Below are 26,388 nucleotides of genomic sequence, written 5' to 3'. Positions count from 1 at the left end.
ATGTTTGACTCTTTCCACTTATGGCGAAACGAAGCCAAACAAAAGGAAATTAAGCTAGCGAAAAAGAATAAGAGAGAGAAAGGTATGACAGTAATGCAAGCAGCTGTACAATTTAAAGACAATGAGGAGGAGCAGATGAGTGAGCAATTGCACAGGCAGCGCAAGTTAGGGATTGACAAATGTTACCCAGCTTTACCACATTCTAAGCAGAATGAGTTAGAAGAAAAGGAGAAAGATCCCCTGATGTCACATTTGTTGAGTTCGCCACCCCCGTATGCTCAAAATGCCACGGCACCTCCCCAGCTTGTGAATATGCCACCTCCAGTCAATATACTGCAAGCCTTGCCGCTACCGCCAGTTGCTTTGCAGCCGGCTCTTATCCATGTAGCGCAGCCCTCTCAAGGGCCGCCAGTTGTGCTTCCAACTGCCCCCGCACTTCCTGCGACTTTGCCTAATACAGCAGCTGCCTCTTCTGACACTCTTCCTTGCACCACTCCAGTACCTGTTTCTACATCCTCTTTTCTCCCCTCTGTTTATCCCCCTGTTTTCGCCTCAGCTTCTCCTTCAGCGCGACAGCGCTTAGCTAATGTGGTTACTACATTAATGTCTCCTCTCTTTGAGTCATCTGGTGCGACTCCTGGTTTGCAGCGTAAGCAACTGCGCAGTCAATTGCCTAACCCCGATGAGAAAAAGGTAATAGATAGCATGGCGCGTAGATGGATTGTTTTCCCTTCACTGTATGATGTGGAATCAGTTGTCAACGTTTTCCATCAATGGGATGCCCCAAAACAGAGATATGTGTTTGAGAAAATGTGCGAAATTCTCTGTGAAGAATTGGAGGATAGTGGTAAAAATCTGAGCCCGCAGGAATTGTGTAGAGTGAGGTTTGATTTTGGAACTGGTATAATTGTGGACCGCGAAGTAGATAAAGCAGTTGCGGTTGTATTGTCCTTCAGGAATGATGATTGTCAACAGTCATTGTTTGAACAAGATGTCCTTGTGGGGAAAAAGGTAAAAGCGCGACAATACCCCATGAGAGAAGTTCCCCCGGTATGGAAGGAAGCAGTTGCAGCTGATGCTAACGCCGGTATCGCCGCTTTGCCAGCGCATTTCCAGCGTGTTTGGGTGCATGTTCCATGGAAGCGCTCTGAGGTGTTAGCACTTAAGCAGTCCTTACCTGATCCCCGTAAAAACCCAGCAGGTTATTATAAAGAGTTGTCACAGACGGCAGGGTCATGCGTTATGAATCTGGCCGACATAGACATGTTGTTTGGTAATGTTGTTCCACAGCCTCTATGGGGGTCAATTCGTAATGTAGATCACGATGCAGAACTAGGGGATACATGGGCTAACCTTATTGCTGCTGATGCTAGACAAACTGGTGGCGCGAAACCAGAACCTTCAGTAGCTGAACTGCCTGGTAGAATCATCACGTATATGAAGACAATAATGCCTGCGATGCGCGTAAATTGGGACAAGTTATCTGCATGTAAGCAGAAGAAAGATGAGACAGTGTCAGACTTCTTTACTAGGTTTGAAGAAACGTTTATTGATCACAGTGGGCAAGATATGAGTACTGAGGGTGGCCAACGGTTGTTTGTGGATAAGTTTGTGCAGAATCTACTTCCTGACATGTGTAAAAAGTTGAAAGATTCAGAAAGTTCTTGGGCTGTTTCTTCTTCAGCGCAAATACTGGCTACTGCACAGTATTATGAAAATAGAGATAAAGACGAGAAAGATAGAACAGAAAAGAAAACGAAGGAATTAAAGACAAAGGTCCTTTTACAGCAGGCCTATCCGCCACGTGGAGGTCAGAACAATTATAGACAACCCCAAGGTGTCTATCACCAACCCCAACAGTTTCAGAACAATCAGCAAATGAACGGGTATTATCAACCACGTGTCCCTGTAGGTCCCAACCAATGTTCATACTGCAAAGAGGAAGGTCATTATAAATATAGTTGCCCTAAATTAAGGCAGCGGAACGGTAATGCGTATGGCGCAAGAGGTAGGGGTGGTCAGCAAGCTCCTAGAGGCAGAGGGCGTGGAAATGCTCCCCAGAACGCGCGTCCTCTGCCGCCTCAAAGTACCATCAATAGCTTTGATCATCAAGCTAACGCGACTAGTAATACGGCCCAGTATTATAATAATGATTATTATGCAGAGGACGGTGATGCAGAAAGTAATGATTACTAGGACAGCCATAGACAGAGAGAGGGAGTTGTTTCAGTGCCAGTGGATCAGAGTGGACCGTATGTTGAGGTAACTACAGCAAATGTAACGGAGCCTTTTCTGCTAGACACTGGTGCTGCAAAGAGTTCAATCATGCATTCAAAACTCCCTGGCGCACCTTTGTCTGGCGATATAAATGTTTCAGTAGGTTTTTCTGGCGCCCCAGTTAGGAACCCGATTTCTAGTCCCATGTCACTTTCTGTTGGACCTTGCGAGCTGAAAGCACCCCTGATTCTGACAACAGGTTGTGGTGAGAATTTACTGGGATTAGATTTGTTGAAAAGATTGCACGCTACACTGTATTGTTCTCCTTCAGGAGTACAACTTACATTAGGCAAGAAAGTGATTTCCCCAATGTACTTGTCTAAAAACACAATGCCGCCTGAATTGTCATCCCTTCCGGATGCCCTTTGGGCTACTGGTCCCAATGATGTGGGCCTCTTGGAGATACCACCATATGTGGTGACTTTAAAGGCTAATGTCAGACTGCCGCGTATTCCCCAGTACAAAATCTCTAATGAAGGCCAGAAAGCATTGTTAGACATTGTCAGCGACTTGATTAATAAGGGTGTAATTGAAGAGACAAGAGGCAACGTTTGCAATAGTCCGATTTTACCTGTCTTAAAACGAACGGACCCTTCACAGCCACCTGTTTACAGATTTGTGATCGATCTCAGAGAGGTTAATAAGATTGTTATGCCACAGTTTCCGGTTGTCCCTGATATAACTGCCTTGTTAACGATGATTCCAGCCTCTGCTGCATGGTTTTCAGTGATTGATTTAAAGAATGCTTTCTTTAGCATCCCAATTGCAGAAGAGAGCAGAGACATTTTTGGTTTTAGTCTGGGAGGCCGAAGCTTCCGCATCAAACGCGCTCCCCAGGGCTACTGTGAGAGTCCATCCATATACAGTCAAGCTTTGAAAGCGCAGCTTGATGCACTTGTTTTACCTAGTGGCGCTATCCTGATTCAGTACGTGGACGATTTACTAATTGCCGCGGATACTGAGAAGATCTGTAAAGAAGCCACATTGTCATTGTTGCGCCATTTATCCGCTTTTCATCACAAGGTGTCTCTCTCTAAGCTGCAATATTGTCGACAAGAAGTGACCTACTTAGGTCATCTCTTATCGAAGGAGGGAAGGAAACTGACCCCAGAAAGAATTCAAGCCATTGCACAGTTGAGTGTGCCAAGAACACAGAGAGAAGTGCGTGCTTTCTTGGGCATCACTTCATACTGTAGGCATTGGATCCCTAGTTTTTCTTTGTTGGCAAAACCTTTAGTAGCCTTAACATGCAAAGACACACCGAATCCTATCCCATGGTCTGAAGAGTGCCAGAAAAGTTTTGTGGAATTGCATAATGCATTGTGTTCGGCTCCTGTGTTGGGTACCCCTGACTACAGTAAGCCTTTTACACTGTATGTTCACGAGAAATATGGTTGTGCGTTGTCAGTGTTAACACAGCCTTTTGGCGACAGACCGCGCCCATGCGCATATTTTTCATCAACCTTGGACCCTGTAGCGAGGGCATTGCCAAGCTGTCTGAGAGCGACAGCTGCTGCAGCAATGTCTATCCGACAATCTGCTGGTTTGGTAATGGACAATACATTGATTGTTATGGTTCCACACGCAGTAGACACATTATTAAATAGGACCAAGACACAACACTTGACTAGTGCGCGATTATCAGGTTATGAGCTTACACTGTTAGCAAATCACATACACATAAAGAGATGCAATACGCTGAATCCAGCTACATTGTTGCCAATTCCAGCAGACTCAGATGAGATTGAGCAACATGACTGTCTGTTCAGAACAGAAGAAGAGACGAAAGGGAGAGTAGATCTAAAAGATACTCCCCTGACTGAGTGTGATGGCACTTTATGGGTGGATGGTTCATGTTTCAAACTCCCTAATGGTGACACGACTGCTGCATATGCTATCACGACTTTACACACGGTCGTGGAAACTGCACGAGTGCCACATAATTCGGCCCAAGCAGCAGAATTAATCGCCCTCACGAGAGCATGTGTGTTATCTGAAGGAATGAGAGTAAATATATACACAGATAGCCAGTACGCCGTTGGCGTGGCTCATAATTTTGGGCGACTGTGGAAGGAGCGCGGGTTCCTGACGTCGCATGGAGCTAAAATTCAGAATGGCAAGTTGGTGAATGATCTCCTTGAGTCACTGACCCTACCGTTGCAAGTTGCGATCATGAAATGCAGTGCGCACAGGAAAGTCACAGATGATGTTGGACGTGGGAATGCGTTTGCTGATGAGACTGCGAAAGAAACAGCACAGAATGTGAAGACTAGAATGTATGTTGCAGGCCCCGCAAGATGGGTTAATGATGTGGGAATGTGTGAGAACACAATAGAGAGTGTGAAGTCGCTTCAAGCTGAAGCCACAGAGAAAGAGTTAAGCAAGTGGAGAGAAAGTATGGGTAAGTTGGATGAGAATGGTTGTTGGATTGATCTGACAGAACATAAGCGATGGTTGTTGCCTGATGCATATGTGCTTCCAGTGGTTACTATGGCACATGGAATAGCACATATCAGTACGAAAGGTATATGCAAGTTGTTGGCTCCAGTATGGCAGAATGCTGGGATTCCCAAGTGTGCAGAGAATGTGGTCAAGAATTGCATGGTATGCTTGAAGTACAACCCTGGTAGGGGAACCCCAACTCCAGCTGGTCATTTTGCACCCCCATCATGTCCATTCGAAGTTTTGCAGCTGGACTTTATTCACATGGAAAGATGCAACAACCTGAAATATGTACTGGTGGTTGTTTGTGCTTTCTCAAAATGGATAGAGGCTTATCCTCTGAAAGATAACACTGCCCTATCCACAGCCAAAGCCCTTGTAAAGGAATTTTTCCCTAGGTTTGGGATGCCAAGAATGGTGTGGTGTGATAATGGAAGTGAGTTTGTGGGTAAAGTGATGAAGAATGTATGTGAAGGGCAAGGGATAAAGCAGAAGTTCCATGCTGCAAATCACCCCCAATCAGCTGGATTAGTAGAGCGCTACAATGGAGCCTTAAAGCTCAAGCTGGCCAAAATTCAGGCGAGCACCGGTCTTAAATGGCCTGACGCTCTGCCTTTAGCACTCCTGTCCACCAGAATGACCATACACTCACGAGTGGGACTTAGCCCTTACGAGGTCGTTTTTGGCCGTCCGGCCAACGTATGGGGTGTACCGAGGCCTACGAAGTTTAGTGAGATTGAGCATCCAGTACTACTCGATTACCTGTATGATTTGACTGTTAAACTGCGTGTTTTGCACCAACAGGTACATGATATTCTTCCCCAAGCTTCTGAACCTCCTGGACACCCTATCAACCCTGGCTCGTGGGTCCTGATCCGAAATTTCCAGCGTAAGAGCAACGACGAGCCTCGCTGGATCGGCCCTCACCTTGTACTTCTGTCGACAAGATCAGCGGTACGAGTAAAAGGGAAGAAACACTGGATCCATGGTACCCACTGCAAAGTAGTCCCCTTGCCTCTGCCATATGACCAGTGGGTCCAGGAGGGTATCGCCGACTCTGAGACAGACACTGTGCCTCGTTTTGTACCATTCAGTGACGCACGCTTAAAAGACACAGTTTCAGACCAAGAGAGTGACAATATTCTGCAGGAAGCTGTGCCACCATCAAATCGACTGGACACCACTGAGCCTGAACTTTTGTTTCAAGACCAAACAGCACCTGGCCGTCTCCGCTATAATTTGAGACCAAGGCCCATGGACAAATAAAGATTTCCTTACTATTTCCTTTATGACATTTTTTGCTCTCCCATCTGAAGGACTTTCTTGATTTTTGTTTTTCGAACCACCATCCGGGTTCTGCCGCAGGGTCGCGGTGCCAAGACTTTGGGGTACAGGCCGAAGACGTTAGGTCAACGGTTCTGGTTGGTCTAGGGCGTTTCCCTGGACTGACAGGCGTACTCCTTAGCAGAAGAAACTCATCCGCCGCGAGCGGCCCGAGTAGAGGATGGAGTTTTTTAAGATGGAGAGACCGATTGAGGAAATGAACTTTAACGCAAGGATGTGTAGAATTGTAAAAAGTAAATGTTTTGTATTTTTGTGCCTTTTTACACTGTGTAGTATCACAATGTTTATTGTAGGATTTGTGTTTTTCTCCGCTCAAAAGCCCATTGCACCCACTGAACAGCCTATACCTCTTTCTACTGCCTCCTCTCACTCTTTTCACCCTTTGCCTGAGCACGAACAGACCAGACGATCAGAGTTCGTAAATAACTCGTTTATCCAGCTCTTGCACCAGCACCAATTGGTAATGAATACGACTAATTGCTGGGTGTGCGGGTTAATGCCACATACCATTAACAAGGGTATTCCCTACCTGGTGCTGCCGTATAGTTACAATGGATCGTCATGGGCATTCCAGACCATGTTTCTCTATGCTCTAGATACATACTCCCCTCGCCAACCGCGTTCCATTAGACCTATCACCAATAATAAGGCTTTGATGAAAGGAGTTGCCGATATGAGTAGGGATATTGATGCATACTCATCCATTCCCAAAGAAGAGTTGAGACCTTATGTAGGATGGAACGCGACGGGGTATAGTATTAGTCTGGGTGAAAGACAGCGAAAAATCTCATCTCCAATCTGGGTCGTACCCCACATGGGTCGGTTCTGCTTACAGGGTAATGGTCAGAATCCTAGAGCTCAACTGGGAAGAAGTGACTGTACTGAAACGTACACTTTCCCGTCACAGTTCTCCCCTGCGTTTTTGGCTGCCAAGGGCACATATTTCATCTGTAATGACCGAGCATATACATGGTTGCCCCCTGATTTCTCGGGCACATGTTATATTGCGAACTTGCTACCGCCAACATTTACTGCTGCCTCTGATTATCACAAGACCAGAGTTGTGAGAGGTGTGATTAGTAAGGAGGATACTGCCGGTCAGGAAGCGGGAGACTTCTTCTTGGGTTTCCTGCCGTTTTGGGGACCTATGGTCAATAGTAGGAACCTGAGACAGCTGACACGTGTGGTTGAATCCACTGTCAATGTAACGGCTGGTGCCCTTGGTAATCTGACAGCTGAGCTCCAAGCGGATCGCCTTATGACTTTACAGAACCGCATGGTTCTAGACGTTATTCTTGCAGACCGCGGTGGGATATGCAAGGTTATTCAATCCAGTTGCTGCATTTTCATACCAGATAATGCTCCAACAGTGTATCAAGCCATCTCCAAACTCCATAAAATATCTGAATCCATACACGTGGATAAGGGAGACTGGTCACTGGTGGGGTGGTTCTGGGAATTGATATCCGCCTGGGGTTGGAAAGTTCTGATGGTCATTGGAATGATCTTAGCCATTCTTTTCCTGTTCTGTCTGTGTATACAGTGTGCTCCTACGATATGTGGCCTCTGTGCTACCTTATGTATAAGGAAACCTGTATCAAGGGACGAGCTAAGTAATAGGATGATGCTACAGCAACATCTCCATGACTTCGTGAACATTGACCTAGACTCGGATTAAGATGAGTATAGTGATTGCCTATGTAAGGGCAAAAGGAGGGTCTGTCGTACTTTAATCTTTGTTACCGCGTAGGGAACAGGGCCCCACCCCTGACTATCTTGGTATTAGCAAACCGCAAATGGTAAATGCGGCATGTACGAGTGCTTTATATATCGTTCTAGCTATGAATGCACTGTGTACACGTTATTCTGCTTCAACTACGCGGGTTCCATTTTGGAAGCAGTGGCCATCTTGTCATTGCCCTCACATAGGCTATAATGGAGTAAATACGGGCCTCACAGTACATGGGCTTCTCCTCTGACTTCTCTGTGACCTGGGCAGCTGGCTCTGCTGCCCCAGGTCAAACCGGTCTCACGAGCTCCCCTTCCTCCGTCCACCTGTGATTAGCATCAGGGCTTGACCCGTCATAAAACCCTTTCATTCTACACAATCCTCCGGCTAATCTCTTTCACACCTGCTTGTTCCTGCTTTATGACTTGTTTCCCAAAACAGGAGATGCTCATGTTTATTGGGGGGTCTATTGACATCCGATGTGGGATCTGAACCTTACTGTGTAAATCATTGTGGGCTGGCCGAACTGGAATGTGGGATGGTCATCATGACTCTGCTTTTTCGTTTGTAATGTACACTTGTAATGGCCATATCATAAACCTAGGAATGTATGCTTGAGGCAAGAAAAAGGGTATTTAAGATGAAGTCCATTCCTATGATTTTCAGCAGTCTCCTGAGAACATACACGCTGTTGTACTTCTAGGATACCTGTAATTGGTCTGCAGCCAATAAATGAATCTTTGACTTCACCCAGAAGACTCTGTGTTTCTGTAGGTCTGGAACAGGGTGAACCCAGAAGTCATAGGGTGTGTGCCCCTGCACCGCTGGGTCTAAAATACCCAGTACTTCAGTACACGACTGACAGGTAAAGCTCAGGCCATGACGACAAGGTTCTCACACATCCACTGCCCTGATGAGAGTGGGAGGAGAGGCACAAAGGGCGGTGAGGAGTGGGGGTCATACCGGGTGTGGTGTGGGTAGTAAGCATTTTATATTTGTTTATTTGTGAAGATAGGGGAGGGTTAATCCCAGTGTGGTGTGGAAGAGTATTAGAATACCAGGTATTGTATTTCCTTTGGGGGAAGCAGGGTGAGATAGCCAGTTGGTGGTGGGAATAGGTGGCAGGATACCAAGTGTAAGTTGCTTTTCATGAACATAGCACCGAGCCAGCATCCGAGGTATCTTAGGAGGTTTTATGGATGACCGACCCATGACACCTCAAGCCCTCTGTATCTGAGCCTGGGGAAAATGGTTTGGGGAGACATGCAAAACATACAATGGTAAATAGGTAGATTGGTGGCTTTGAATATAAGGGAGCTTTTTCACCAAAGAAGTGATATCATCGGCAATTATTAAACGCTCAGTTACAACTCTTGGAGTCACTCAGAAACAATTGATGTAACACATTCTTGTTATTCACACTTACCTTTCTATAATTCTATATTTATTTCAAGGATGAATGTAAAATGTGTGTCTGGGGGGAGGGGGGGGATTAATGGTGAGACCGCTATCTTTAATTCTGATGTTTGTGGATGTGTTTAATGCTGATGTTTACAGAGTTCCCAGTGGACTTGGTAGCACCAGTGAAAGTACAGCCGACGTTTTGAACTTTGATACTTCGAGCTACAGAGGGTTATTAATTTCTAGTCCTCTTTAACCACCTAAAAGGAGGAGAAGTTTGAATAGGTATGTTGTTTTGTAAGTCAGGTACCATAGCTTAAATTTGAATTCTACAGTTCAATGCTTTTTTGTATATTTAATCTGATACACACTATCATGGATTTTGTTTTTCATATTTATTTTCCATGTTTCTAATCATTCTACCTAGTTGTGTATTGAGCCAGGAAATTATTTTGGCCATGACTTCTTCGTATATTTTATTTGAATTGAAATTGCCATTTCAACGACCTTGCGCATAAATTCATTGCAATTCTTGACAGCATGGTTGTTGTTAGCTAACATCTCAAGTAGCTTATTTTCCTGGGGTATGAAATCATGGAGTACGGCAGGAGAAAGTCCCAAAGATTCCTGAATGTGTTTTGTTGAGTTTTGGTGATTTATTTGGCCTGGCCATGGAAGGGAAGAAAAGGTGATTTGACCAGCTGACACATTTAAATGAAAGGTATTTGACAACACAAATACATCTACTGTGACATATCATGTACATTTAATAGTATTCCAATCTACATTGCAACCCCCGGTTAACTTCTCTGTAATATTGACTTTGAGTTTTTTGGGGTTATAACTAGTATATTGTGTTGTTTGGGGAGTCGTTGGGGGTGATGTTGGAGGTATTGTTCTCTGTTAAAGATTGCAGAAGACACTGATATGCAGGGGAGGACCTCCTTGGTAATGGTAGACATTCTGTGACCTAAATGTATTTGTCTATCTGATCATGAAGTATAGAGATTGAATGCTAGATCGAGAATGTATGTATACTTTTGTGGTTTTCTTGAAAAATCAGATAACATTTTCTACTACTACTCTAGCCACACTTCTGTATTGCTGGTCAAAAGGTCAAAATGTCAAGAATATAGAAGTTGGTGGATCTTGTAACATGTACATTCGAAAACTAAGGAATGTAATGCAGGCTTGAGTAGGAATGCTTTTGATACAAGGGAGATTTTTGTTGTTTGCAGGAAGTACTTGGAAAGTATATAGAAACGACAGATAGTGGAAATTTGGAAGTGAATAGCTAGAAGGCACATTTTGCAGCCTATTCTGGGTCTGAGTTAGGGGTGGAAGTCATCTTAACAGAAAAAGTTAAGACACATTCTAAAGGGCTATCAGTGAGTTTACTCTGAAAAAGAACAGAGAGAATATCTGAGTTGTTTTTGAATAAGGTGTCAGGAATATAACTTGGTTGGTGATCATGCTTCATTTTGATTGCAAAGGAAATAATGCTGATAATGAATAAAAGAGAATTCTGGAAATGTATGATTGTCGGTGGGTTGAAGGACAATAAGCTGCTCTAACACCTTGTGTAAAATTTAGACCTAGATCTATGAGGGTGGTGGGCTGAGGAATGTTTGTCATCTGTAACACGATAATGGAAAGAGGAGATGCTGATAAAGTGCAAACATTAATAGGTGGAAGGTCAGTAGAAGGAATTATAGTAGAATGGCTTCTAGATTGTGCCCAGTGATGGATATTGGAGAGCAGCACCAATGCGTGCTGAGATCACTGTCAATAAGGGAACTTAGTACAGATGCCAGTATTACTGAGAACTGCCAGCAGTATTTAATATGATAGGCCAAGTAAAGTGAAGCCATGTATTCGTTTTAAGTATTTATTTTGCTGTTTAGTACGTGTGTCTCTAGCTAAACAAATAAGTATTAAAGGACTTTACAACAAATATCAAAGGATATTAGTCATATTTCAAGAGGGGGAGGGAACCTAATATGCAGGCAATGCATGCTGCAACATGGGAACAAGGTTGAGGACATATTTAACTAAATTAAACAATATTACGTGGAAGGGTAATATGAAATAAAGTTAATAACAACAATGGGATCCTCAAACGACAAGCAACTTAGGAAAATTATCCTGAGAAAATATCAATCTAAAAATTAAATACACAGCTGTGGCCGAATAGTAAGATAACAGAAGCAGTGTGGATATAAAGCAATAACATAAGGTCATACTAGCAGATCAACTTTGACTTTGCATCCTTCTGTGACAAAAGTACTAGTTCTCAGCCATCCGTTTCATCACTTCTCTCAACACCATGTCACATGTCATTTAGGTGGCCAGTCGAAGTGGGTACTTTAGCAACTCCAGCTAAATGTGTTTTTTTGAGTATTGAAACTGTGTTGAACATGAAACTTGCTTCAATCAATCAAACTACTCACCAGCTAGGGTCTCAAGGCGCTAAACAAATGAGGGGGGGGTGGCTCCGTAGCTTGCTGGGGTCATCAGAAGAGCGAGGTCTTGAGGTCTTTCCTGAACTGGGGCAGTGTGCATGTACTCTAATAGAATCTAAATTTGCATGACAAGTTTGCTATCAACTGTGGTTTACTTAAATTGTTACGCCCTTTCTGATCTTAGTTAGTAGACACATTGTAAGATACTGATAAAGAGCAAGTTGTTTGTTTCCACTATCTTTCTTAAGGGCCAAGCATAAAAGGCATGGGGCCCTTTTGAGACACAGCTCTGAGCCAAAGACAAAACACACCTGCGAACTTGTACCCCGCAAGAACAGTATCCAACTGTACTACGAAGAATGATAATATAAAGAGATCCAAAAGGTGTTTCCACAACACTATCAATACAAAACAACTGGTCACAGGGTCTAAGGGAATTTTTAGAGACCTGCGCAGACAAATCCCCAAATCACTTGAACAAACACAACAAGTAGAGTCTGCGGGTCTAAACCAATCTCTCAAAAGAAAAGAAGCGACATGTCAGCACGTTCAAACAAAAAAAGGAAGAAGTCCTCATAAAGAGGGCCAAGTCCCATCACCCACCGAGGTGGCATGCTTCATCATCTGGGACCTCCCATAACTACACCTGGTGTAGTTATAGAGCTACGACTCCTTCGATTACTATAACAAGGAGGAGCTCGGGGATGTTTTGATTCCTGTGATTGGGAGGACGGATTATCTCAGCATGAGGAAGACTGTCATAAGTGTGGTGAATCTAGATGCAGTGTGTGGAATAGGAAAGTGATTTAAAATTGATCATCATTGTCCGGGGTAACGACGGACAGAGCGTTGCCTCACGCCCTGAGTTGTAACCAGGAGTGTAGGTGCATCCCTGACTTTTTGCGGGTGATTAAGTTACATCACTACGGTGCCACATATCCACGGATAAGTAGGTACTCTGATAGGTTGTATCGTTCCTTTTTATCTCACTTATCACTTACTCACATTTATTGCAGTAGTGTTACCTTTTGGTCCTGACGAAAGCCACAGTCATTGGGTAGACACAGGTTGGCTGAAACATGTTGACCCACGAGGGCGCGGCCCTATAACGTTTGTGGACGCGCTCCCCTCACAATTTCTGCTGTTTTTAGTTTGGTGTCATTGGATACAGAATAAAATTTATTTTCCAATGATGATCAATTTTAAATCACTTTCCTATTCCACACACTGCATCTAGATTCACCACACTTATGACAGTCTTCCTCATGCTGAGATAATCCGTCCTCCCAATCACAGGAATCAAAACATCCCCGAGCTCCTCCTTGTTATAGTAATCGAAGGAGTCGTAGCTCTATAACTACACCAGGTGTAGTTATGGGAGGTCCCAGATGATGAAGCATGCCACCTCGGTGGGTGATGGGACTTGGCCCTCTTTATGAGGACTTCTCCCTTTTTTTGTTTGAACGTGCTGACATGTCGCTTCTTTTCTTTTGAGAGATTGGTTTAGACCCGCAGACTCTACTTGTTGTGTTTGTTTCCACAACACTCCCATTCACTTAGAAGTCACTATTGGACCATAAATTGTGTGAGTATATGTTTTTCAGACTTAGGAGATTTTAGCTATGATCCAATTTAAATTGATTGTAATATCCATCATGGGCAAGGATGTCCCAACCCCTGACAGCTCAACAGAAATTAGGCCGTAGCGCTGGTCTGCTACTTTACTGTCTTGTATACATAGGCCTGTAGCTATGAGCAGGAGGTAGGTTTTCTGGTACTCTCTGGCCTCCAGCTGAGATCAGAAACCAATGCGAGCTCTAGTCTGTTACTGTGCAATTTGTCACTTGTAGGTCTCTAGCTGGGAAATATAACCAGGTCTAGCCCCAGACTGTACTATCTGGCCTAGTAACCAATATCATCCCTGCAAAATATCTAAACACATCCAAAAACTGCAGGTGGCTGCAGCTAGCATGGCTCCAAGGAGGCATGGCTGAGACATTTCATCCCACCCTGCTCTGAAAGCAGCCCCTGGACTGCAACCAACCTGGATAGAGGCAGAGTGACAGAAAGGCCAGCTGGAAGCAGGAACCAAACCTAGCACTGGTCTGTCACTGTGTACCAGTGGCGGCTGGTACTTATAGCACGGAAGGACAGATGGAACACAAACCCACGTATAAACAGTGACCCACACCCATGCATTCACACACATGCACACACACACACATATCATATCCATAAGCAAAATTCACTTCCATATATTCATGAACGCATGCACCAAAAATTAGAAAAACTAAGAATACCCACCTGAGCAGCTCTGCCTTGGAGGACCCAGGTGGGTTGGGATTTGATTTCAGAGTCTTCATAGGGAAATCATTGCATTTCAATCTTTGCATGTTTCCTGAAAAATATAAGGGCGCACCTATCACATCTTCATCACAGTCATTATGCATGGAGTATTTTGCACTCTTACACACACCCGAGGCAACTGCTGAACCCTATGTCAAGACTGCCCGTATTAATTTACTTTCAAAGGTGTAAGAAAACTAGTTTCAGATCAGCCAACCTGTAAAGAAATTTGACCATGGGAGGAAGGGGCAGAGCCTTGGGTGGGCGGACCTCATGCTGAGTGCTATCTAAGAGGCACTCTACACTCCACCAAGACCCGCACCCTCCAAAAAAAAAAACAAAGGGTCATTGAGGCTGTCACCTATGTCTTGGGGTATTTTCACACCTCTTAATGGACATCAGCTACTTACAGCCACAAAAGACGAGCTGGATATCCACTATATGCAGTTGTTTCCAGCTCGCCTTGCCTGCCAGAATGTGATTTTGGCTCCTCACTGGGTGACCGTGTGAAGAGAACTAAAATTTTGTAACAGAGGGTGGCACAGCATGAGTTGGCAGGTCTGCAGTTTTCTTTGACAAAGTACGTCAGGGACTGCATATAGGAAAAGCGGGAAACTGTAAAGTATTTTCAGGATCTATATAAGACTTTTCACACATGATTAAAACTTAGAACATCCCTGGTAAGTACCTAATTTACCTTGTATTTTGAAAAGATTCTAATTTATTTTAAGAGTGTGATTTAGATCTATTTAAACTGTTGTTGACCATAACCCCACCCTGAGTCTACCCCACACACAGCCACACATAAACATAAGAGTACAGAAACCATCCCAAGTCTGGGACTGATTAACAATACACTTCCAAATGACTAGTCCAAAAATGAGAGACAGCTACTTCAGTTGCCGGGGGATTATAGGTACCAAATGCAACTTTTTAAAACTCATTTGAATTGTAAGGAAATTATTGAGGAGTAACCTTCACGGCAAAATCCAAGTGGGTCCAAAGATGCAAATCAATATAACTGTTTGTCCTCCATGTATTGATTATCTGTCAAACCTGACAAACATAAAATATGCAGCTGAAGGCTAATATATAGGTTAAAATGCAAAGGACACGTAATTCCTCCCCAGCGAGAAACAAAACCCTGAGGTGAACCATGCTCATTTTGTTTCTGCCCTATATCACTGTCAAAGGGTCCAGGAACCGACTCCAAATGAGCAATCAATCCTGTGCAATATATCACGTTAACAGGATGTCATGTTGACACAGAGTTAATTCGTGAGCAGAAAATACCACCCCCCACATTCGACAGCCCAAATGTACAGAGCCAGCTTTTAATAATAGTCCATTTCACTTTAACATTAAGACTAACTCATGGTTATTAAAGTAAGGGTAAAATCTAATAATATTGTCAATAGCGCAACAACTTCTCTAAATGCCAGAGGGTGGTGGTAGTGAGTGAGAAGCACGTGCTGATGCGGGCTTTCCCTAGATAAGGGGTTGTGTCTATGTATATACATTTCCAGAACCCATCAGCAAAAGCTTTCATTCTACAAACTCCTGTGCTATATAAGCTCAAATTTCACAGGGACCAATGAGATTTCAAAATATTTCACGGTACCCTATGAAGCATGGGCTTCATCATAATGACATCCCTGGAACCATCTGCACCGCTTTATCATTGTCGATTGTTTAATTAAAATGATATTCATAAAAGGTACAAACAATCCCCGAACATTCTATTTCAATGACTTAATCAAACAGTTTGCAATTGACTTTTCGAGCGTATTTTTCTCTGCCAGTGGATCGGTAAAAAAATCCTGTGTTAGTTGTCGCAGTGTTGAGTGAGGTCTCCCCCACAAAGACAACATCTTTTTCCTCCTTGCTATTCCTGTGATACCATAGCATCAGATAACTCAGACTTTTCTTCTTCTGGTTACCGGGGCTTGCAACGGTGCTTTCATTGGGAAACACTGCACAGTTATGTGCCCTCACCACAGTAGTTAGCACATAGAGAATATGGACAAATGTAGGTTATTTTTAGTCAATTAAGAGCTACTTTCTACTGAGGAATGACAGCTGACATTTTATCTCATGGTAAATTTACTTTATCCTTAAACTATTGAAAGCTGTCCTGCCAAACCTGTTTTTTTAATAGCTTCTCAGTCGGGACTTCCTATTTCATGTCTTTGATCTTCCTGCTACAGGTCTGTGGACCTGTAAAAAGTGAGGGGCATTTTTATGTCTAAGAGACACATCACAGCAAGTCACCTTGCTGCGCTGCGGTACAGGGAAAGGGCAGTAATGCACCGTGTTTATCCCAATATGACGCATTTCTGACCTTGCCCCAGAGCTGGCACACAATGGGTTGCCTAGCACCAATGCAGGCACCCTGGTGCCTCCGCCGCATGCAGGATTGATTTTGTGCAGGAAGGGACCTTCCTGCACAAAAATAGTCCCCTGACGCATATTCCTCTATCTATGTGTGGTCCAGAATGCATCACACATAGAAAAAAGTAGTAACGAGGAAGGAAAAATACAAATATTTCTCTTTGTAACACCTCCCCTGGGTAGACGTAGGGGCTTATTTATGAAAACTGATGCATGACTGCGTGAAAACAGTGTTGCGACAGTTCTCAATGTGCCATCCTTGCGACATGATGGAGGCGTCATATTTACTGTATGACGCATCATGTCACAAGGAGTTACAGATACGTCAGTATTTCTGACGTATCTGTAAGCGTAGAAGTGGCACATTGCTGGGGTGTATTTGAAAACATACGCAACTCCTAGTAATGTGTCCTTTCACATGGGGCAAGCCCCATGTGAAAGGGCCTGCGCCAGTCTTACACCTGCTGTGAGACAGGCGTAAGATATTGACGCAATGGCATCCTAGAATTGACGCACTGAAATCTCATTGATTTCAATGCGCCACTTCTGAAAGGTTTTTTGTGGGGGACCGCCCACCCTGCATACGTCATACCTGGTGCAGGGTTTACAAAGTGACGCATCTGCCTAGATGCATCACTTTGTAAATAGAGGTCAACATGGTGCATTTTGTACGCCGCCAGTGCGTCACAAAAAGTGATGCACCGGCGGCATAAAATTGATGCAAGGGCTCATAAATAAGCCCCGTAGAAATTTGGCGCATTCCCAGGTTCACTAGTAATGTTAAATCTGGGAATGCCTAAAAATCCATGGGAGTTGCGTAGGAATACCCACACAGCGCCCATAGATTGCCTCCCTGGGGCAGAAAAACGCAACACAGCAATTTGCACTGTGTTGTGTTGTTTCTGAATTATCAAGCCACTCAGGACCATGCAAAGTGACGCTTGATAAATCGCATTTTGGGTTTGCATCACACATGTACCACTTCGCATGGTGCAAGCACGAAGCAAACCCTTGATGAATATGCCCCGCAGTTTACTATAAATTAACACTGTTAATACTATGGTGAGCTTAGGCATCACTTATCTATTAATTTCAAAGCAAAATGTATATATTTAAATATATTAATATCATATTTATATATCAATGAAGTTATGAGAGTTATCCCCAGAAATCAACAAACTCTAATCCAGAAATTCTACTGCTAAAGAGGATTTTTTCATGAGACTTCTGAGATCAAGACCCCTGTGTCTGTAGATAAGTCAGCGTATCTCCTATACCTTTGTTAGATGGAGTTCACAATACATGCACAACGTAAATATCTAGCTAAGCCTATGCTTTGCCTACACATTCCTTTTCAGACAATAACACTGTGTTGGTATATGTTATATCCACTACTTATAAGTCTGAAGTCAGCGACGCTGGCTTCAAGCAGCAGAATTTAAAGCAGGAGTTCCGCCATTGCTCGTATCCACTGTCCATGAATCCAAAGGGATCAGTGAAACATTTGCATGATTTAATATTTACAGATTCTTCCTCCCTAATAGGCAATCCCATTGTCCTCATCCAACTGCACAGACATCTATTTCGTATTTCCATATCTAAAGGCCATGTACATCTGTAGTTTAACAAACAGTAAGTCTTCGTCAAGCCCAGTGCCCAAGCACCTGCATGCCCAGCCCCTGCGGCGCAGACAGTGACGTCAGGTGCAGGTAAGCGCGGTGGGGCTGGGCAGGAGAGAGGGGAAGTCGACAGATGATGGAAAAGGGAAAATTAGATAATTAAATAAATCCTATTCTGTCACTGGTCAACTTCCCCCCACCCTGCCCCGCCAGACCACCGCGCTTACCTGCACCGGCCGAGACTGGGCGCAGAGCTTCTGGCCAGGTAAGATGGGGTTGAACACAGGACCTGGCATGTAGCCAACTAACTGGGTGAACAATCCATGCACGATGTTGGGCCTGACCTATGATTACACCCTGTATCCAACGACTCGGGCATCCAATCAATGCAGTGCAGGGTCTATAGCTATATACAGTAGAGGTTGCTGCAAAACCAGGAATTTGGTAATGGTCTATATCTAGTATCCGTACTTCTTTGGCCATTGCTTACCAGCTTAAGCAACAGACTGGGTTAAAAAAATATAGATTATGATACTTAATTTAAGTTAGGACCTAGGAAAGAAGCAAGCAAAGAATATTTCTGCTTTAAGCTTGAATAGTTGGCACTGAAAAACATATTTTGTTTTTTAGAGGCATTGTTTTATGTTTTTGAGATTTTTTTGTATTCATATATTTCATGAAAAAGTATAGTTGCATGAAAACTATGTGAAAAAAAGTAATATAATGCCATGGTTCAGCTGTACCGAAAAGCAGTACAAAAAACTAGTAGAGGCCCAGCATGATCCTCTATCAAGTGTAATTTGATGGAGATTTTCCATGCGTTCTTCATTAGCTTTCTGAATGTACAGTCCAAACAATTTCATGTTAAAACATGTAGGATATTTTGATTCATGCTGGTGTATTTCTTTTTAATCTTTCTCCTCCTCGAATTCCTCTGTGATAGTGACGTTTGCCCCTGGGGTTCCTGTCGCAGAGGAGAATGGCTCCAAAATGGAGAAAAACTTCCTTTGGAATCCTTGTTTGGATTTCTTCCAGTTCTGGTTGGTGCCAACAAAATAAAGACAACACATGTCCCACGTTTAATTATGACCAATCCCTTAATTGATGGTGGGGCTTCCGAGATTGATGAATTACATGTTTGCTCTTCCGCAGGTACCAGATAACTTAACAACGAGCATGAATATTTTGGGAGCTGTAAGACACATGGGGAGGAGTTGCCAACAACATCCACATCAGCAACATCGCTACATCTGTGGTCGAAAATGTGCCACCTAAAATATATGCTGCTGAATAAGAACATCTAAAGAATTCATACCAATAGATCGCAATGTACTGTAGAAGCTGTGGGGAACACAGGCCAAAAGGAGAACTGCACTACACAATGATCTCATTAGCCAGTGCAACATTACGTTTTTTTAATGTTATAGACATAAGGCCTCATTTATGAGGAATTGGTGCTGCTGCTGCGCTGCCCTTAGCAAATGTGAAAGGGCAGGAACGCACATATCTATGGTATGCAATGCATTCCTGTCCTTTCATCCTGCCCTGGCAAACAATTTGCTGCCTAGCGCCAATATAGGCTCCCGTGCATCATGGCGCAAGGATACCTCCGTTGCAGGCAGGATTGTTTTTGTGCAGGAAGGAGCACCTTCTTGCACAAAAACAAGTCCAAGAAGCATTTCCTCTTTCTATGTGTGCTGTAAGATGTACCACACATAGAAAAAAGAAAAAACGAGGAGAAATAAAAATATTTCTCCTCGATACACCTGCTCTGGGGAGGAGTAAGGTTTTGGCGCTTCCACTGGTTTTTAGGATTAAGTAAATCTGGGGCAGCATCAAAATATATAGGTGCTGCGTGGGAACACCCATTGCATGACTTTCTGGATGGAATCCTCCATCACAAAATGATGTAAGAACAAGATCTAGTCCTGGTCTGCACTTAGACACCACATACTAGGCTCAAAAGCTACTGCTCACAGGAGAAAATAAGTTGCAGCCAGTTTTAGAGCACATGTAATAGAAAACATGCTTATAACTCATTTGGCAAGAAGCTGCAATTCCAGGCCGAAATGCTGGCTTAGCAACAATTACTTTTTCAACAAGCTGGCTATTGACAGCCTTTGGTTGTGCACAGGAGTGTTTGGTTTAACGGCTCTAGTAAGACTTGTGCTCAACCTTTGATGGAGAGCCTTCTATGCTGCTCACCCTGGCCATATGACCAACCTACATATGTACATTCTTTGACCATGTGCTGCTATAGTGAGTTGAAAAACCTGGCCTGCAACTGGGCGATGCTCTCAACCTCTTGTCTGGCCGGTCCTGTAGTGCCCGGCAATAGACTGTGAACAGTATGAGCTGGTCACTATATTACCCTTTGGTGAGTCCATGCAACCAGTCTCCCAAAGATCCTCTTACGGCCAAACTTCAATACATACAGCCTTATCCATGGGCGGCAGGTTTGCCCTATATCCAACCTCTCATAACTTCTTCCATGTGGTCAACTCCACAATGCATGGTTGAAGGCTATGCACAGTTGGAGTTGGCTGCAGCTAACATTTATATAATGAACCAATAAAGCTATCTCATGGTTCTTGCACCTCTGCCTGTGCCTCCTAGTTTATTGTATAACCAGAACTGTTCAATGGCATTATTGAATCATAATACATAGGGACACAATATGATCCTTTATACATAAAGCATATATATTGCCATCACAATTCCACAATACTCCTTAGCATCAAAATATTATAATTTCAAGATGTTTCCACAATGTCCCTGTATATGGAGCATAGATTTGTTAACAAGATTGCTGTAATGTTCCTGCACGTAAAGCATATATTGCCATAACAGTAATATGTTATGTTGGACTTGGCCTTTTTGGCAGGGACGTCTTCAAACTTTTTGCTTTCACCCTCTTGCTTTCTGAATCAGTTTTTGTTGACTTTTAGGTCTCTATGCACTTTACTACTACTAACCAGCGCAAAGTGTTTTTGCTTTCTCCTTAAAACATGGTAGAATGGGCTTATACCCAATTGGCATATTTAGTATACTTGCAACCACTTGTATCCACGCATCATCAAATGCCAGTCTCCTTCAGGAAATTAGGCCTCGCACCGGCAACTGACGCATCATATCCTTTGCACACTGCAGTGTCCTTGAGTGTTAAAGCTTCAAACAACCTTGCACCACCTCCAAAAACTGAAGCATCCCCTGCATCCCAAACCCTCACCTCCTCTGGGCCTCACCTAATCTTTTACTTCCTAACCATCAAAGGTGCTGACTGATGAATACAGGCCCCAGCTAGGCCCGCAAGGCACAAGGGTTCGCTCTCCTGTAACGGAATCTATAAGGAAGTTGGCACGGAAACTGCAAAGTACAAAAACAGCATTTATTAACCCTTAAGGGTGGTCCTACAATCCACACAACACCCTTCAGTATTGCATGGAGTAGCACACAGAACTTGCGTACACAGTCCCCTTTTTATACACAATAGAGGGGCTCATAAGTGGGTGGATACAACATGAGGCCGAAGAACATTACCATTTATGGTCATTCTCGATACTGAATCAATACATGGGCGGAGCTAACACACTCCTTGAGCCCGTGAACACATGGTCAAGCAAAGCTAATTATAACAGATGTGGTCAAGTCTGGGCATGCGCCAGACAGACAAGAGAGAGCTATTTATAAACTGTTACTAGGCAGATTACAAGAGCAACTAACACAAAGGTCGGACTCTCCTCGTGGCGAACACGTGGCAGCATGACAATACAAAATGGAGTCCAAACTTCGGTCAACATAACGGAGAAAACATGATCTAAAGGGAAAGCATTAATGTCATCAGTAAATGCTTAATCACATTGCTGCTCTAATTACAACAGACGACCCTTTCAGCATATACTGAAGACATCCGGCTTCCAAAAATCATCATATATGTCAATTATCATCATTCCTTTAACCTCTTTAGCTAGACGCTTCTGATGAGCAACATCGGCAATAGCTTTCTTATCCGGAATGCAGAATGAAATGCATACAGAACAGAACAATGGTCCACATTGAACACACATACAGGAAAAGAACAGAATTGCTATAATAATACAGAGACCAGTTAAGACCTTCCATCCCCAGGCAGTAACCAATGCCCAAAACCATCCAGAAAAGGACCAAGTGCCGTTTTCTGTGTGGATCTCAGCTGCTATTTTATGCAACTTGTTAATGGCGTTATAAACGGATGGCGTATGATCAGGGATGAACACACAGCAACTACTTCCAATAATTTTACAGGCTCCACCTCGATCAGCTAGCATTACATCTAATACCATACGATTCTGCAATGCAACAATCCTAGTTATTTGTAACTCTTCTGTAAGATTCCCAAGAGCAGCAGCAGTCTGATTTGTCACAGCTTCTACCACTCTTGTTAATCTTCGGATCTTCCTACTTTTCAAAGCGGCTCCGACAAAGAAAAACAGTCCTAAGTTAAAATCAATATACTGCTGCAAGCTGGTATCAGTTTGATCCACATCATCAATCGATAAAGTACGTTTATACCTATTTACAGTCACATTATTCAACAATTTCAAGTCCTTATGGTAAGATGCTGGTGCTAGGAATACAGGAGGTAATAGGAAGGATACATAACATACCCCAGACCACCCAGCCGGCAAACGGTAATAACCTTTATTTCCGCATACAAAATAGGTATTATGGGACGCTAGGAAGGTACTGTTGTTCAACCCATCAATGTTCAAGACAGTTAGGCAATCACTGACACCAACAGGGATAAAACCCACACTCTGGACACACAGGTCCGCTTGAGCCTGTGCCACTTGGATCACGAATTTGCCCTTCCCCACAGTGTCTCTGGTGTTCGTGAAGATGTAGGGAATGGATTCATTGTCTGGTCGGTACTCTTCCCACTCCCAAATTGTCCCATTCGCTTGTGGATACCCATTCTTGTCTTGATGGCATTCTTTATTAAGTCTAAAAAGCAATCGTCCCACTGTCGGTTTCCGAGTGGCAAACAGTAAGGTGTACCATGCTCTACAAGAGCCATTATGAGAGAAAGGAAGTGGTATGAATGGCGTACCTCCTTTCTTCTGATGGGCCGGCATCATCCCACATATCCAACAGTTCGTAGCGTTTGTAGCAACGTGGGTATGATGCAGCATCTGAATGAAAGTGTTATTCAAATAAGACTGTCGATGCTTCAACTCTTGATACGGCAATGTATAGAAGTAGTGCTCCGCAGGCACCGGAGTCGTCAACACAAGTGTTTTCCGAGCAGGAGTTACCTCCTCTACAAACCATGTTGTTATTCCAACAATAGCTACTGTTAGCATGAACCCCAACGCACAAAGGATTTTCTTCTTCTCCATGTCAAAGGAAACAATACCCTGATATCTTCCTGAAACTAAAGAGTCTGTCAGAACTCTTCCCCTTGGGTAGCGGTTGATTTCTTCACCAGCGGGCCAAGACGGGTGTCACTACACTAATGCAGGGCTGATCCCCCCCCCTGCCTCATTGGCTCTCCGTTTCACTAACCCAAGGGCCGTTCTGACAGTATGTCCCGGTACTGGAAACTCACTTTCTTGGTCGAAGATAATATCGCCTCCCTCCAGGAGTCGCGTGGTCCGGAAAGAGCTCCTCAGTGTCACTTGGCTCTGCAGCACGGCCTGTCTCTGCTGCCAGGATTTCTCGTTGATCGGTCAGCACGGCAGACTCCACCAATCCGGGCGGTACCTTTCGACAATGCAAGGAATGGATCCAATTCTTCCTGTTCGAGACTCGCACAGCCGTCCTCGTTGCAAGGAGGACTTGCTCAGGGCCCACCCATCTCGGTTCCAAGCTGTTCGTTCTGTCAAAGACTTTCACCATCACATGGTCACCAGGCCGGAGACCATGTCCTTCACCGGTAGACCGATCAGGGAGCGCCTCTCGGACCTGTTGATGAATAGAAACCAAGTTATCCGTTAACTGTGCCAGATAATCACTCATCATTACACAAGGTACATCATACACAGCCTTAGGCCTTGGTGGACCCCAAATATTCATTGGGCGTCCGAATACAATTTCGTATGGCGTAAGGCCAGTTCGAGAGTGTGGCACTGATCTAATTGACAATAACGCCAGTGGTAGGGCATCTGGCCAAGTCAACGACGTTGAAGCTTGAATTTTGGCGATCTTAAGCTTCAGTGTACCATTATACTTCTCGACTAGTCCTGCAGACTGAGGGTGGAACACGGCGTGGAACTTCTGAGTGATGCCTAGGCCCTTCAAGACATAATTTATAACATCCGCTACAAAGTGAGGGCCATTATCACTCCACAGAAGTCTACAAACGCCATATCGGGGGAAAAACTCCTTCAGCAGCAGCTTCGCAGTAGTCATTGCAGTATTGTCTTTTGTAGGGTACGCTTCAACCCATTTGCTGAAAGCGCAGACCACTACTAGAACATACTTCAAATTATTACAGCGCTTGAGCTGGATGTAATCCATCTGCAGAACCTCAAAGGGTGCAGTAGGTGTCGCAAATCCTCCTGCTGGAGTTCGAGTACCCTTTCCTGGGTTATACTTCAGACAGATCATACAAGTCTGCACCACCCTCTTTGCCGTGCTAGCAATCTCTGGATGCTCCCAAACTTGAGTAAGCAATTTCACTATTGCGGAAGCTCCAACATGTGCTAGCCCATGTGCCATCTGAACCATAGGTTGTACAAAGGCCGTGGGTAACTTCCATCTATCCATCTGCTTATTTCTCCAACAACCCTCATCATCCAACTCTCCCTCGCTAGCCCATTGCTCCCGCTCTTTATCGGAAGCGGTCCGTTGCATTTCGCGCACTTCCTCCTTCGCATCACGCCATCTTTCCACTTGTGACTTTACTACATACATGGCAGTAGCACCGGGCTGCATCGCGGTCTCCCGCGCTACTCGGTCTGCTAACGCATTCCCTTCTCCAACTTTATCAACTACTTTCCTATGGGCGCTACACTTAACAATGGCAATTTTCTTTGGGTATGTCAATGCGGTTAAAAGATTGTGAACTAACTCTCCATGCATTATCTGCGCCCCATGTGACGTTAAAAACCCTCTCTCCTTCCAGAGTAGGCCGAAGTCATGCGCTACTCCGAAGGCATAGCGGCTATCTGTATAAACATTCACACATAGTCCTGTACTGAGCTCACATGCTCGTGTTAATGCTATCAGTTCCGCTGCTTGAGCTGATTTCTGTGGTATGCGTGCTGTCTCCACTATCGTTTGTAATGTGGTAATTGCATATGCTGCTGACGTCGTACCATCTGGTAGCTTCAGACAGGATCCATCCACCCACAGTTCTCCATCTACATCTGGAAAGGGCGTATCCTGGAGATCAATACGACCCTTTGTTTGTTCCTCAGTCACAAGAATACAATCATGCGCTTTCCGCGCCTCAGGCTGAGTTTCGGGGTATGGCAACAATGTTGCCGGGTTTAGTGTTACGCACCTTTTCAACGTAATATGAGGAGCCAAAAGCGTCAACTCATATCCCGTCAAACGGGCACTGGTCAAGTGCTGCGTCTTTGTTTGATTAAGCAGGGCATCAACAGCATGGGGGACTAATACCAACAGCTTGTGAGATAACACAATTCCCTCGCTTTGGCGTATTGACACAGCTGTCGCCGCAACCGAGCGAAAACAACCAGGCAATGCTCGGGCGACAGGATCAAGTACAGCCGAGAAATATGCACAAGGGCGCTGCTTGTCGCCGTGCATCTGTACTAAAACTGACAATGCACATCCATCTTTCTCATGCACATACAATGAAAAGGGTTTTGCATAATCAGGGGTCCCTAACACTGGTGCTGAACAAAGGGCCTGTCGCAGTTGCTGAAAAGCAGCATCACACTCATCTGACCAAGGGATTGGGATAGGTGTATCCTTTGTCAGAAGGGCTAACAATGGCTTAGCTATGTGTGAAAACCCCAATATCCACTGTCTACAAAAAGAAACGAGGCCCAAAAATGCACGGACATCCTTCTGTGTGGATGGTCTCGGTGTATCCAAAATTACTTGGATACGATCCGGTGTGAGTGCCCGTCCCTCCTTAGACAAAAGGTGACCCAAATAAGTCACCTTTGGTCTACAGAATTGCAATTTCTTCCGAGATACCTTATGATTGTGGGAGGCTAAAAAGGAAAGTAAGGATAGCGTGCTTTTCTCACACAGCTCCAGGGTGTCAGCCGCCAACAAGATGTCATCGACATATTGAATGAGGGCGACCCCCTCGAGTAAAACAAAGGAATCCAACTGTCGTTTCAAAGCCTGACTGTAAATGCTAGGGCTTTCTGTATAGCCCTGGGGAATCCTACAGAAATGATAAGATCTATTATTTAAT

Source organism: Triturus cristatus, chromosome 2_2 (assembly GCF_964204655.1).
Source record: "Triturus cristatus chromosome 2_2, aTriCri1.1, whole genome shotgun sequence".
Lineage (NCBI taxonomy): Eukaryota > Metazoa > Chordata > Amphibia > Caudata > Salamandridae > Triturus > Triturus cristatus.
This window is presented reverse-complemented; position numbering follows the sequence as displayed.